This window comes from Pinus tabuliformis, chromosome 6 (genome assembly GCF_031772625.1).
Source record: "Pinus tabuliformis cultivar Carrire ecotype Pingquan chromosome 6, CPIR1, whole genome shotgun sequence".
NCBI classification, from domain to species: domain Eukaryota; kingdom Viridiplantae; phylum Streptophyta; class Pinopsida; order Pinales; family Pinaceae; genus Pinus; species Pinus tabuliformis.
The window spans coordinates 1327051125-1327065498 of NC_142292.1; positions in this window are offsets into that span (position 1 = coordinate 1327051125).

The following is a 14374-nucleotide window of genomic DNA, read 5'->3' on the forward strand; positions in this document are numbered from 1 at the left end:
ATGATCTTTTCAGGACAGCCAAATCTAGACAATATGTTGGTTTCTAAGAATCCTATAATCACTGGATCATTGGCTTGTATAGAAGGAATGGCTTCTATCCATTTGGTGAAATAGTCTGTGGCAATAAGAGTCCATTTATGTTGGCCAGAAGAGGGAGGATGGATTTCTCCAATGAAGTCCAAACCCCATTGTTGAAAAGGCTTTTTAGTGGAAATTGGTCTCAAGGGTAAGGGTAACAGTTTCCTTTTGCCTTCAAAAATTTGGCATTTGTGGCAAGCAATGACAAACTTCTTTGCATCAGCGAACAAGGTTGGCCAGTAAAATCCAGCCCTTAGGATTTTGTCTGCAGTTGATTTCCAGTAAAGGTGTCCACTGCAGTCCCCTACATGAAATTCTTTGATAACTTTGTCAGCTTCTTCCTTTATTAAACAATTCAATAAAATACCTTCATGATTTTTCCAAAAAGAGCATTATCAAAAATACAAAATTTTGAAGCTTTCATCTTTAAAAACCTTTTCTTTGTTCTGGATAACACTGGAGGAGCCTGCAGGTTTAATAATACATGAATTATATCAGCATACCAAGGTGATTCTAAGAAGGCCTGGATGATTTGTGGAGTCACCATCTCATATTCATTATCCAGTTCATTAATATCCAGGGCTTGAAAGTTTGTTTCAGTCATGAGTTTAGTCAATCCCTGTCCTTTTATAAGATTTGTAGGTATTATCTCAATATCATACTCCAATATGTTAGCTATCCATTTACCTCATTTGCCTTCAATTCCATCCTGAGTCAGGATGTCTTTGACAACATCATTTTGCACATATGCTATTACATGGGAGTACAATATATAGACTCTGAAGTCTCTAATAGCTTTCACAAGTGCAAAAGCTTGTTTTTCCATGATTTTGTAATTCATAGGTGCATCTCTAAGTGCTTTACTGAAAAAGGCTATGGGTTTTTCACATCCTTGATCATCTTTTTGCAGTAAAATAGCTGCTATAGTGTGTTTTGATGCAAATGAGAAAATCATGAAGTCTCTATCGAACTTTGGACTTGTAGGGACTGGTGTTCTGGTCAAAGCCATTTTAATTTCTTCAAATTCTTGTTTGGCTTCTATTGTCCATTTAACCTTTGAATCCTTTTTTAACATATTGTTTAGAAATCTTGTTAATTCAGCCAAATTAGATATGAACCTTCTCAAAAAATTGATCTTCCCTAGGAAAGCTTGAAGTTCTTTGACATTTCTGGGATGGGGTATTTGCAGAATAGCTTCTATTCTAGCAGGATCAATTCTGATGCCATCTTTGGAGATAATATGGCCTAAGAGTTTGCCTTCCTCTAGACCAAACAAGGATTTTTTAGGATTTAATGAAATACCATACTTTCTGCATTTTAAAAACACTTGTCTCAAATGATCTAAATGTTGCTGATCTGATCTAGAAAACACAATGAGGTCATCTAGATATATAACCAGAAAATCGTGAATTTCTTTTGCAAAAGCTATGTCCATGGCTCGTTGAAAGGTTGCCCCTGCATTCTTAAGTCCGAATGGCATTTTAACATATTTGAATGTACCCCACGGTGTTGTAAATGCGGTCTTTTCTTGGTCATTAGGATGAACCAGAATTTGATTAAAACCTAAAAACCCATCCAAAAGTGAAATCCTAGAAGCACCTACTACCCTTTGTAAAATATGATCCATCTTAGGTAAATGGTAATTGTCTTTCAAAAAAACCTTGTTTACATTTCTTAAGTCAACACATAATCTGATTTCTCCTATTTTCTTTCTGGTAGGCACTAAATTAAATACCCACTCTGAAAATCTGATTGGAGCAATTATCCCTGCATCATGCATTCGTTTGATTTCTTTTTCAATTAAAGGAAGCAGTACAGGGTTGATTCTTTTGAGCTTTTATTTTGAATGGTTTTTTATTTTCCTTGAGGGGTATTGTATGTTGAATTACAGAGGTGTCATAAGATTTCAGGTCTTCATAGCTCCAGGCAAAAACATCCTGGAATTCTTTGATCAGTTCAACATACTCAAGTTTTTTATCGGGGGGCAAAGATTTGGACAATTTTACCATTTTTTGGTTCTCTTCAGTTCCTATGTTGTAGTCTTCAATGTCTGCTTTTGGAGGTTCCATTTGAGGTTTTTTGGAATATCTTTGAAATCAAAGAGATCTTCCAAAGGAATTAATCCTTTGGGCAAATGATTGTCTTTCAAATTGATAATTTCAGATTCTCCTTCAACAATCTCATCAACATCTGTTTCTTTAAGATACTGTATTTCCTTTTTGGTAAATTTTGTTGGATGAAGCATTTGAGTAGCATGTTCTGCTGAAATGTCTGTTTTTATCTGATTTATTTGATCAAATTCACTAACTGTATCTCCATCTATGTTAGTGCTTGAAAATTCTTCTTCTAGGGTTAAAAAATTATTGATCTGGTTATCACTGTCAAACACTTGCCAGTTCTTTACATTATCAAGTATGGCTGGCCTGTGCCTAATTTCAATTGTGAATTGATGATTTGGTTCAAATGGAAATTTACAGGTGCTCGCAAGCATTGCTAGGCTATAAGCTTGCAAGTTGTGTTTTCTCGGGATTTTGGCAAGCTGAGTTTCTAGAAATGTATTGAGGATCTCTATAGTTGTTCTTCTGTACTCTCTTAATCTGGGATCATTTGTCAAGAAGTTCCCTTTTATCTGTTGAATGATTAGATCAAAATCTCCTAGGACTGACACTCTAGTTGCTCCCAATTTCTTGACCAGTTTAAGACCTAGCAATAGAGCTTCATATTCAACCATATTATTAGTGCATCTAAAGTTTAATCTGTATGCATGGCCTTCAGCATGATTGTTTTCAAGATTGCGCACCCAGACTCCTGCTCCTGCTCCTAATTTGTTCACAGAACCATCAAATTCTAAGTACCAAAGGATTTCATGTTCATAATTAGTATTTGGAGTTTCAGGGATCTGTTTAATAGGGAGATCTGGTTTTTTAGTCTCTTTTGGTTCATCTGATGTTTCATGACTTTCAAAAATTTCTTGGATTTGGACACTAGACCTTTCATTTGTAATTTTTTCTGTTTCATCTGTTAGAACTTTTATTTCATGTGGGGGATCAATTTCAGCATTGTAAAGGATAAAAGAATCCATATCTGAATGTACTGAGTAGATAGGGAAATTTTGAGGTTTCTCTTGACTACTTACTACATACTTCATTAAAGTTTCTCTGTATAATCTCTTGGGTTGACCAAACACTGAAATAGTAGTGTAAGACATGTCTAACTGTAGAGATCCTTGAAGCTTTGCACCCCAAGATCTAGACAATAACATACCATACTTTGGAGGAATATCAGCTACTACTATGTCCATTAAGATGGTTTTGGCAGGATATTGGACTAGTGACACACATAAATCTTTGATTAAACCCAAACATTTGACCTGACTTGAATCAAAAGAGAAAAAATATTTATATGGCCTGGTGATGTCAAGGTCTAGTTTCTCCATTACTAATTTAGGCATTAAGTTATGAGAAGCACCAGAATCAAACATGGCATTATGAAGTATTTTATCATGTATGTTTAAATCCACATAGAAAGGAGGAACTTCTCCCTCTACTATTTTTCCATTTACTCCAGGGCCAAATATCAATTCAGGTTGGTCATCAAAAACATTTACTGAATCTTCATTCACAGAAATTTTGAGTGATCTGTTGATTTGACTTCTGTAGACATCATGTTTAGCTAATTCTGATAATGGAACAACTATCTTTAGTTTTCCTACTTCTGTCTCAAGATTGAAAGGTTTTTTGGTCTGAGTTCTTGTATTTCGAACAGTTGTATTTTTTGTGTTTCTCTCCTCTTCAAGAGTGGTATTATGGGCTGAGGTTGCTTTCAAATTGAGTTCTAGAAGCTCTCCTACTTTTCCTTTAGAAGGAATTGTTGGCATTATGTTTTCTGGTATGACTGTATGTTACAGATGTTGTACTTGATGGCAACTCCAGTGGCAAGGCTCTCAGTTTGTTGAAAATTAAGAAGGACGCAGGAAACCAGTTCAGGAGGTGCGTACCCGCAGGTACACCATGCAGGGTCCGCGTCCAGAGACGCTGGCCAGCCGTTCAGGGGGTGCGTCCACCCAGTGCACACATTTCAAGGCAGAGAAAAAGCATGTGGGGGTTTCTTGTGTGGTATCTAGCCGATGGTTTTGTGTTTCTATGGTGTCGGCTCGTGGTATTGTTCCATGTTTTGGGGAGGAGCTTGCCTATATAAAGCAAAGGAGTTCATTTGGTTTGAGCATTGTCTTTGGTTGAATATCTTATTTGGTGAGATCTAGTCCAGATCTAAGAGGGCGAATCTTCTAATGGACTGTGATCTCTTTGGCGCATGATCAGATCTGTAGATCTGATTGTTTGGGTTAGTCTTGAAGTCTTCATATCATTTATATCTGAAGGGACGCAGGTTCAGTGGAAGAAAAGTGCGCCGGGATGCAGGTACTGTAAAGGGCAAGTGCGCCGAGACGCAGCACAGTAGAGAGAGACCTGCGTGGGGACGCAGGGCGATCAAGGTTCAGGTGCGTCTCTGAAGCAGAAGGACGCGGCGCGATAGTGTTTTCAGGTGCGTCTCTGTAGCGAAAGACGCGGCGCAATAGTATCTTTGGGTGCGTCCCTGAAGCAACAGAATGCAGAGCAGTCAAAAGAACAGTGCGTGGGCACGCAGCGGAGCAGAAGGATATCTGCGTGTGGACGCAGAGTAGCAGAAGGTTAACGGCGTCTGGTCGCAGGCCACAGAAAGAAAAACTGCGTCTCTGTTTTAAGATGTTCTATTGATTGAATTTCTCTATTGATAAGGTGTTCTGGGTTAGTTCTGTTGTTGCTGATCTGATATCTGTAGTGATCTATATCTGTTATGTACTTGTTGAACATCTGATGCTTTATGAAAAGAAGTAGGGGGTTGTAGCTCCCTTCCAGGAGTAGACTGGAAAACGAGAGAGAGAGAGAGAGTTGTAGCTCTCTGCAGGTTGCAGCCTGCATACTGGTAAAGGACTGCACCAGTACAAAATCATTGTAAAAGAAGTTTCTAAATTGAAAGAAGATAGAGACATATTGCAGCAGGTGGTTTTCACCCACATTGGGTTTCCACCTTACATCTTGTGTTCTTTGGTGTGACTATCTGTTTTTCATGCTCATTATTTTATGGTACTGACATGCTAAAATAATTCAAAGATCAAATAAGGAAGATTTATTAAATTGCTAGATAATACTGATTCACCCCCCCCTCTCAGTATTATTTCCAACAATTGGTATCAAAGCAGGTCCTTCAGAGAAGCTTGATCGCTTGAAGGTAGATCGTTCATCATGAGCAACTACGAGAGAGAAGCATCAATCAGGCCACCGATTTTTGATGGGACAAACTTCAATTATTGGAAGGTAAGAGTTACTGCATATCTTCAATCTCTTGGTACAGAAGTTTGGGACATTGTAGAAATAGGCTATGCTTTTCCTTCAGCTACTCCTACAGATCCAGCTGAGAAAAAGAAGTATGAAACAAATGCAAAAGCAGTCAGTACTCTACTAGGAAGTATATCCCAAACAGAATTCATGAAGGTAATGCACTTCAAATCAGCAAAAGAGATATGGGACAAAATGGTCACGAGCTATGAAGGAGATGAACAGGTAAAACAAGCTAAACTTCAAACTCTCAGGATTCAATATGAGACTCTCAAGATGTATAATGATGAAAGTGTTGCTAATTATTTTCTTCGGGTAGATGAGATTGTTAATTGTATGAAAAATTTGGGTGAAGAAATAAAAGAGGCTATAGTAGTTCAAAAGATTCTAAGATCATTATCCCCCAAGTTTGAATCTAAAGTATCTGCAATAGAAGAAAAGGAAAATCTCCGTGTTCTCACTATGTCTCAGCTACATGGAATTCTAACTGCTTATGAAATGAGAAAGGGAGGTCCATCAGACAGAAGGGAAGCTGCTTTTAAGGCATCAGGCAAAGAAGATTACTATGAAGCAAGCCATGTTCCAGAAGAAGAGGAAGAAGAATCAAATTTTGTCAGAAATCTTCAAAGGGGTTCTGGAAGGTTCAGAGGTAAGCTACCTTTCAAATGCTTTGCTTGTGGAAGAGTAGGTCATTATGCTGCAAAATGTCCTTATAAGGATAAAGGAAAGGAACCTGCTAGATGGAACAAGAAACAAAGTGCAAATAAGAAAAGCTACTACACCCATGAAGATAGTGATGGTTTATCAAACAGTGATGAAGATGAACAAGGTAATAAATATAAGTTGTTAATGGCATTTGAAGATGATGATTATGAGGATGCTGTAGATGTGAATAACCTCTATGATGAAATTACTAGACTTAAGAGATGTATAGAAGAAAAGAATGTGATCATTGATACTCTACAATTTCAAATTGATGAAAAAGAAAAACATCTTGAAAAACTAGAAGGTGAAATTGTTGGTCTCAGAAAAGAAATTGAGAAAACAAAAGCTATTAATCTTAAGTTTGTCAAAGGATCTGAAACTTTGGATGAGATTATCAATGTGCAGCGGTCTCCTCTAAACAAGACAGGTTTGGGTTACAATGGAGAAACCTCTCAAGCATCCACCTCAAAAAGTTATCTTGATGCGGCAAGAAGAAATGAGCAGAAGAACAATGAAGATAATCAGGTAAAGCAGGGACAAAATACAAACAGAAACTATCAGGGGCAATCCATCTTAAGGGTGAACAAAAGCTACAACCAGCCACAGGTAAAATCTTCTCAGTTTGGTTCAAGAATAGATGAAAATAGAAATTACAATCAGTTGGCAGGTAGATTCAATAACCGCAGAAGCTTCTTCAATGGACAATGCTTTTCTTGCCATAATTTTGGTCACAAAGCAGCTCAATGTGTTGCATATAAAACAATCATGACTAGGGAAGCTCAAAAACAAAGAAGTATGACAGGGATAACAAAAAGGACCTATAACAACTTTTCGGTTCTTGAAAATGAAGTCGAATGTTCTATTTGCAATAACTTTGGTCATGAAGAATCTGAATGTAGGAGAAGGTTTCAGCAGAAAAAGGAGCAAGCCTCAAGCACCAAAACATGGAGAATAAAGGAACCTCAAACAGAAAGATGTGGAATAGCATTTTATGCAGAGGGACAGGAAAATCTATGGTACATTGACAGTGGATGTTCGAAACATATTACAGGCGATAAAGAAAAACTTGAATCTTATTCTACTTTAGAAAAGGGAAAGAAAGTTTCTTTTGGAAATGATACTCCTGCAACTATAAAAGGAAAAGGGATTGCTCCTTTAAAAGAAACGGTCAAGGCTGGAAATGTTTTGTATGTTGATGGATTGAAGCATAATCTTCTAAGTGTCAGCCAGATGTGTGATCAAAGGACCGAGGTTATTTTCAGATCGAATGGATGTCTTGTTCGTGATCTTGATACAGGTAAAACAGTACTCAAAGGCAAAAGAACTCCAAATAATCTGTACATATTTGAAGAAGGACAACAACAATGCTATCTGAGCAAGGATGAAGAGCACTGGTTATGGCATCGAAGGTTGGGACATCTAAGCTTCTCACAAATAAGGAAAGCATGCAAATATCAGGCAGTTCGCGATCTTCCAGATATCAAAATTCCTGACAACACCATATGCAGATCATGTCATTTTGGAAAACAAACCAGGACTAACTTTCCAAAGAAGGAAGGATCAGCTAGCATGCCTCTTGAGCTAGTACATACAGATACATGTGGTCCATTCAGGAAAAGAACACCTAGAGGAGAGGAATACTTGATATTATTTATTGACGATTTCTCCAGGTTTGTCTGGTTAGGACTTATGAAGCACAAAGATGAAGCTTTCGAAAAATTCAAATCCTTCAAAGCCTTGGTTGAAAATGAATCAGGTCACAAAATTAAGTGCCTCAGATCCGACAGAGGTGGGGAATTTACTTCAAATGAATTTTTCGATTTCTGTGATGAACATGGCATAAGGAGAGAATTCTCTACAGCTAGAACTCCTCAGCAAAATGGAGTTGTTGAAAGAATGAACAGAACAATCCAACAAATGGCTCGTGCTATGCTTGATGAATCAGGAACTCCCGCAACTTTCTGGGGTGAAGCTACACATGCTGCGGTTATTATTCTCAACAAGACAAATGTCCGGGTAAACAGCACTCAAACTCCTCATGAGCTCTGGAGTGGTAAAACTCCTTCGGTAAAGCACTTCAAAATCTTTGGGAGCAAATGCTATATCAAGAATACTGATGAGCAGCTTGGCAAACTTGAACCTAGAGCAGATGAAGGCATTCTTCTTGGTTACTCTCCACATAGCAAAGCATACAAGTGCTACAATAAAAGACTTGGCAGAATTGTTGACATCATTGATGTGGTGGTTGATGAGAAGGGATACATTCCTAGGCAAGTACATCGGGAAGATATCGAAGAAGATGAAGGCTACCCTCAAAGACAGAATGATGAAGAAGAAGAACCTCAAGAAGAACCAGAGGAGCAGACAAGAATAGAAGAGAAAACTCCATCCAGATATGTTCAGAAGAATCATCCAGAATCTCAGATTGTGGGGCAGAAAGAAGCAGGTGTACAAACAAGAAGAACAGTTGCAGAAGCCTCAAACTATTTGGCATTACTATCCTCTACTGAACCACAAAATGTGAAAGAAGCATGCAAAGATGAATGTTGGGTAAAAGCAATGGATGAAGAACTTGAGCAAATCGAAAAGAACAACACTTGGGAGCTGGTTCCTAGACCAAAGGATAAGAATGTTATCGGAACAAAATGGGTCTTCAAAAATAAATTGAATGAAAATGGAGAAGTAATTAGAAACAAAGCCAGACTTGTTTGTAAAGGGTATGCGCAGCAAGAAGGAATAGACTTTGAAGAAACTTTTGCTCCTGTTACAAGACTTGAGGCCATCCGAATGTTCCTTGCTCTCTCAAGTTTTCAAAACTTCAAAGTATTTCAAATGGACGTGAAATCAGCCTTTCTGAATGGAGACTTGGAAGAAGAAGTGTACGTTGAACAGCCAGATGGGTTCATTCTTGGAAATGATCCAAATCTTGTATGCCAATTGAAAAAGGCTCTCTATGGTCTCAAACAAGCTCCAAGGGCTTGGTACTACCGGTTGGACAAATATCTTCATCAACAAGGTTTTTCAAAAGGTTCAGCAGATAGCAATCTGTATATAAAAGTTGAAAATGACAAATTGCTAATACTTGTTGTGTATGTAGATGACATTATTTTTGGCAGCAATGAAGAAGCTATGAGTCAAAGTTTTGCCTCGGTCATGCAAAAAGAATTTGAAATGTCCTTGCTAGGAGAACTGACATATTTCCTTGGTTTGCAAATCCAACAAAAGGAAGGAGGAATCTTTTTATCTCAAACCAAGTATCTCAAACAGATTTTGAAGAAATATGGCATGGAAGATGCAAAACCAGTATGTACACCCATGGTCACAGGATGTAGTCTCAGTGCAAATGATGAATCTGCAGCAGTACATCAACCAACCTACAGATCTATGATTGGAAGTTTACTATATTTGACAGGTACCCGACCGGACATCATGCATGCAGTTGGAATAGTTGGAAGATTTCAGGCAAATCCGAAGGAGACTCATCTTCAGGCAGTAAAGAGAATCTTCAAATATCTTCAAGGGACTCAAAATTATGGCTTATGGTATCCTAGAGATACAGATCTTTCTCTTCATGCTTATACAGATGCAGATTGGGCCAGAAGCGTGGATGACAGGAAAAGCACAAGTGGTGGTGCGTTCTTTATGGGTTCCAGACTGGTATCTTGGTTCAGCAAGAAACAGAGTTCGATCGCCTTGTCTACAGCTGAAGCGGAATATGTTGCTGCTGCATCTTGTTGCACCCAACTTCTTTGGATGATGCAGACTTTGCAGGATTTTCAAATCACTTGTACACCACCAATCCCCATCTTATGTGATAATACAAGTGCAATCAGCATCTCAAAGAACCCTGTTATGCATTCAAAAACCAAGCACATACCAATCAAGTACCATTTTCTCCGGGAACAAGTGCTTGAACAGAAAGTCAAGTTGGAGTATGTTCCTTCCAAGGAACAAGTTGCTGATATTCTCACCAAACCATTGCCCAGGGACATGTTTGAATACCTCAGGCAAAAGCTGGGGGTTGTTGATGCATCATCTTATTGTTGAACATCTTCTTTTTGGTGGTACAGGCTCAGGGGGAGCACATAATGCATTGTTGGCATTATGGAGAAGGAGATCTTGGAAATAGCTGCAATATGTCTCTATCTCTTTCATGGTGGATCTCTGGTTATTTGTTGCAGATCTGGAGGAGCATGAGCTTAGGGGGAGCATACCCTTTGCCCTTGATGTCAAAGGGGGAGAATGAAGCTGAAGTTTGTAAGGTTGCCATCAAGTCCAAAGGGGGAGATTGTTGGCATTATGTTTTCTGGTATGACTGTATGTTACAGATGTTGTACTTGATGGCAACTCCAGTGGCAAGGCTCTCAGTTTGTTGAAAATTAAGAAGGACGCAGGAAACCAGTTCAGGAGGTGCGTACCCGCAGGTACACCATGCAGGGTCCGCGTCCAGAGACGCTGGCCAGCCGTTCAGGGGGTGCGTCCACCCAGTGCACACATTTCAAGGCAGAGAAAAAGCATGTGGGGGTTTCTTGTGTGGTATCTAGCCGACGGTTTTGTGTTTCTATGGTGTCGGCTCGTGGTATTGTTCCATGTTTTGGGGAGGAGCTTGCATATATAAAGCAAAGGAGTTCATTTGGTTTGAGCATTGTCTTTGGTTGAATATCTTATTTGGTGAGATCTAGTCCAGATCTAAGAGGGCGAATCTTCTAATGGACTGTGATCTCTTTGGCGCATGATCAGATCTGTAGATCTGATTGTTTGGGTTAGTCTTGAAGTCTTCATATCATTTATATCTAAAGGGACGCAGGTTCAGTGGAAGAAAAGTGCGCCGGGACGCAGGTACTGTAAAGGGCAAGTGCGCCGAGACGCAGCACAGTAGAGAGAGACCTGCGTGGGGACGCAGGGCGATCAAGGTTCAGGTGCGTCTCTGAAGCAGAAGGACGCGGCGCGATAGTGTTTTCAGGTGCGTCTCTGTAGCGAAAGACGCGGCGCAATAGTATCTTTGGGTGCGTCCCTGAAGCAACAGAACGCAGAGCAGTCAAAAGAACAGTGCGTGGGCAAGCAGCGGAGCAGAAGGATATCTGCGTGTGGACGCAGAGTAGCAGAAGGTTAACGGCGTCTGGTCGCAGGCCACAGAAAGAAAAACTGCGTCTCTGTTTTAAGATGTTCTGTTGATTGAATTTCTCTATTGATAAGGTGTTCTGGGTTAGTTCTGTTGTTGCTGATCTGATATCTGTAGTGATCTATATCTGTTATGTACTTGTTGAACATCTGATGCTTTATGAAAAGAAGTAGGGGGTTGTAGCTCCCTTCCAGGAGTAGACTGGAAAACGAGAGAGAGAGAGAGAGTTGTAGCTCTCTGCAGGTTGCAGCCTGCATACTGGTAAAGGACTGCACCAGTACAAAATCATTGTAAAAGAAGTTTCTAAATTGAAAGAAGATAGAGACATATTGCAGCAGGTGGTTTTCACCCACATTGGGTTTCCACCTTACATCTTGTGTTCTTTGGTGTGACTATCTGTTTTTCATGCTCATTATTTTATGGTACTGACATGCTAAAATAATTCAAAGATCAAATAAGGAAGATTTATTAAATTGCTAGATAATACTGATTCACCCCCCCCCCTCTCAGTGTTATTTCCAACAGGAATAGTAGTGGAGGGTTGTCTATTAGGTGGTTGATCATCTGATATATCTTCGACAATTGGGTTATCAGGATTAGGATCTGTTTTAGAAAGAATATGTACAAGGGGGTTATTGATCTTACCTTTGTTGAGCTGCTTGGTATCTTTCTGTTTATTGTTTTCAGGGACATCTATTCTTCTTCTCCTCAGATTGTATTGTTTGTGGACTTCATAAATGGTTGTATCATATCCCTCCCTAAAGTCAAATGTTTCACCTGGCTGACTTTGGAATTGTTTAGGGATGTGAGCTTCTTGATCCTCTTGGGTCAAGAAAACTTGTTGTTCATTGTTGAGTCCCATCAGATTAATTTGAGTGTCTTCTGTTGTTTTATCAGAAGTTGAGGCTTCAGCATAATTCTCTTGAAATGGGGGCCTAATATTTTGGTCAGGCCCTGTCTTTCCAGTGTTAGGATTTTGGTTCTTCCTGAAATTTGGATTTCTCCCAGTATTGTTTGGTTGACCATCCCAAGGGGATTTTCTCTCAATTGTTTCTACTCTATCTCCAAGCCTATCCATTCCTTTAATAATAGCATCTAATTTTTGTTCAAAGGCAGAAGGTTCTTCTTTGAAAGGTGTCCTCCTTTCAACTCTAGCTCTAGATCATTTAGATATCAGGTTGGCCTCAACACTGACAGCTATACTTTGCATCTCTTCTAAATTTCGAGGAGCTCTTTCCCTAAGTTGGTATGCCATATCAGAATCAAATGCTTTAGGCAATTTGATCAAGGCCAAATCTGGAGGAGGTCTAAGATTCTGAGGAATAGAATTGTAGACATTATTGAATCTGGTACAGTAATCTTGGACAGTTTCTTGTGTGCCTCTTCTTAGTTTTTCATACTCTGATAAAATGTGGAGAGGATCTTTCTTCTTTTCCCATCTATTCAAGAAGGTATGATAAAGAGCTTGTGGGTCATTGATATTGTTTGCAGGGAGGGCCCTAACCAGGTTCTAACATCTCCAGTTAAACTTTGAACAAATACTTTCATTCTAACATCATCATCATCAACCTCATATCTTTCAAAATAGTCAATCATTTTATTGGTATTTTGTTGAGTTGTGTAAGTGCCAGTACCTTCAAAAGAAGGGATTTTACTTTGACAGTCTTGGGGCAGAGCCCCTGGATTGGAAATTAAGTTTAGGGGAGTATATCGGTTTGCCATGGTTGCAAAAATAGATGTGACAACTGGAGGAGTAGGGATAACAATGGGAATGTGTGTTGTAGATGGAGGAGTGGAAAGGGTAGTTTGAGGTGTTGATGGTGAACTTGGAGAACCTGCAGTAATCACAAAAAGGTTTGGTGTTTTTCCAGAGGTAAGCTCAGATTGAATTGAGTTTTGAAAATGTTTGTCAAGGTGTGAACTAGCAGAATTTTCTTAGCTCTCTTGTCTTCTAAGAATCCTAGAGATCAGATTAGGATTTTCAAATACAGGCGGGGGATTAGGATCAGGATTAGATCTGGTGTAATGAATCTTTTCTGAAGCCAATTTCTAGGTATGTTTTTGGTTTTTTATTGAAATAGATTTGACAATACAACTTTAACAGTCTCTTATAGGAGGTTTTTAGATGTGGGAGTTTTGAATTTTTCTAAAGATTTATTTGAAAAAAGGAACTGATCAAGTATTTGAAACCAACTGTCCAGTGCATAAACTAGACCGGAGATAGACTGAAGCAGCATTCATTTACTTCTGCAATTGCCAAGCAAAAGCATTTCAAAGGCTACCTGGCTAACTTCAAGCTCCATTTATAGCTTATGAAACAAACAATAGTAACAAACAATTATTTAGGTCCCCAGTGGAGTCGCCAATGATGTTAGCACTCAGGTTTTCCCCAAAGTTGTAAGAAAGGGAAGGATGCCGACGTAAACATAGACCAATCTTTTAGATACAGAATCTAGCCAATCTATATCCAGAGAGGGCTCTCTCTTTATGATTTAGCTTTGTTTTTAAAGGTATTAGGCTAGTTATGAAGTTCAAGGGTTTTGTTTGAGTTTGGGTGGTGAGATTCAATAGAACAAAGAGGTAAAACAGAACAGTTTGGTCCATTGGGCATAATGGAGTCAAAGAAGATGGCTTTCTGGATTTGGTTTCTTAACAGAGGATGGCTTCACAGAGCAAAGTAATCAAACAGGGAACAAATCAAGGCTTGAATCAAATGGAATGGGCTCGAATTGGGTGAAGGGCAACTAAAAATCCTTCAACCTATTCAAAGAGGGAAAATGGATGATTACTGGTAAGGAACAGTTAAGTATTCTTTATCAAATAATCAACATGAAAGAATCAGAAAACATGAGCAATTAAGGGTTCACTGCTTATTCTAATTCTGAAGAAAACACAGAGAATAATAAAGACTGAAAACAGAGTGCAATCAAGCATATTTTGAAATTAACCTTTTCTTTATCATTCAGATTATGAAACAAAGATGATATAGTAAACAAGAAAATTGTAAAACACAAGATATAGGGGACTTATTGATCCAGAGGTTGATTCAAGAAATCTATGACAAGTCCTCTACTTCAATTCTTCATCCAGTAGG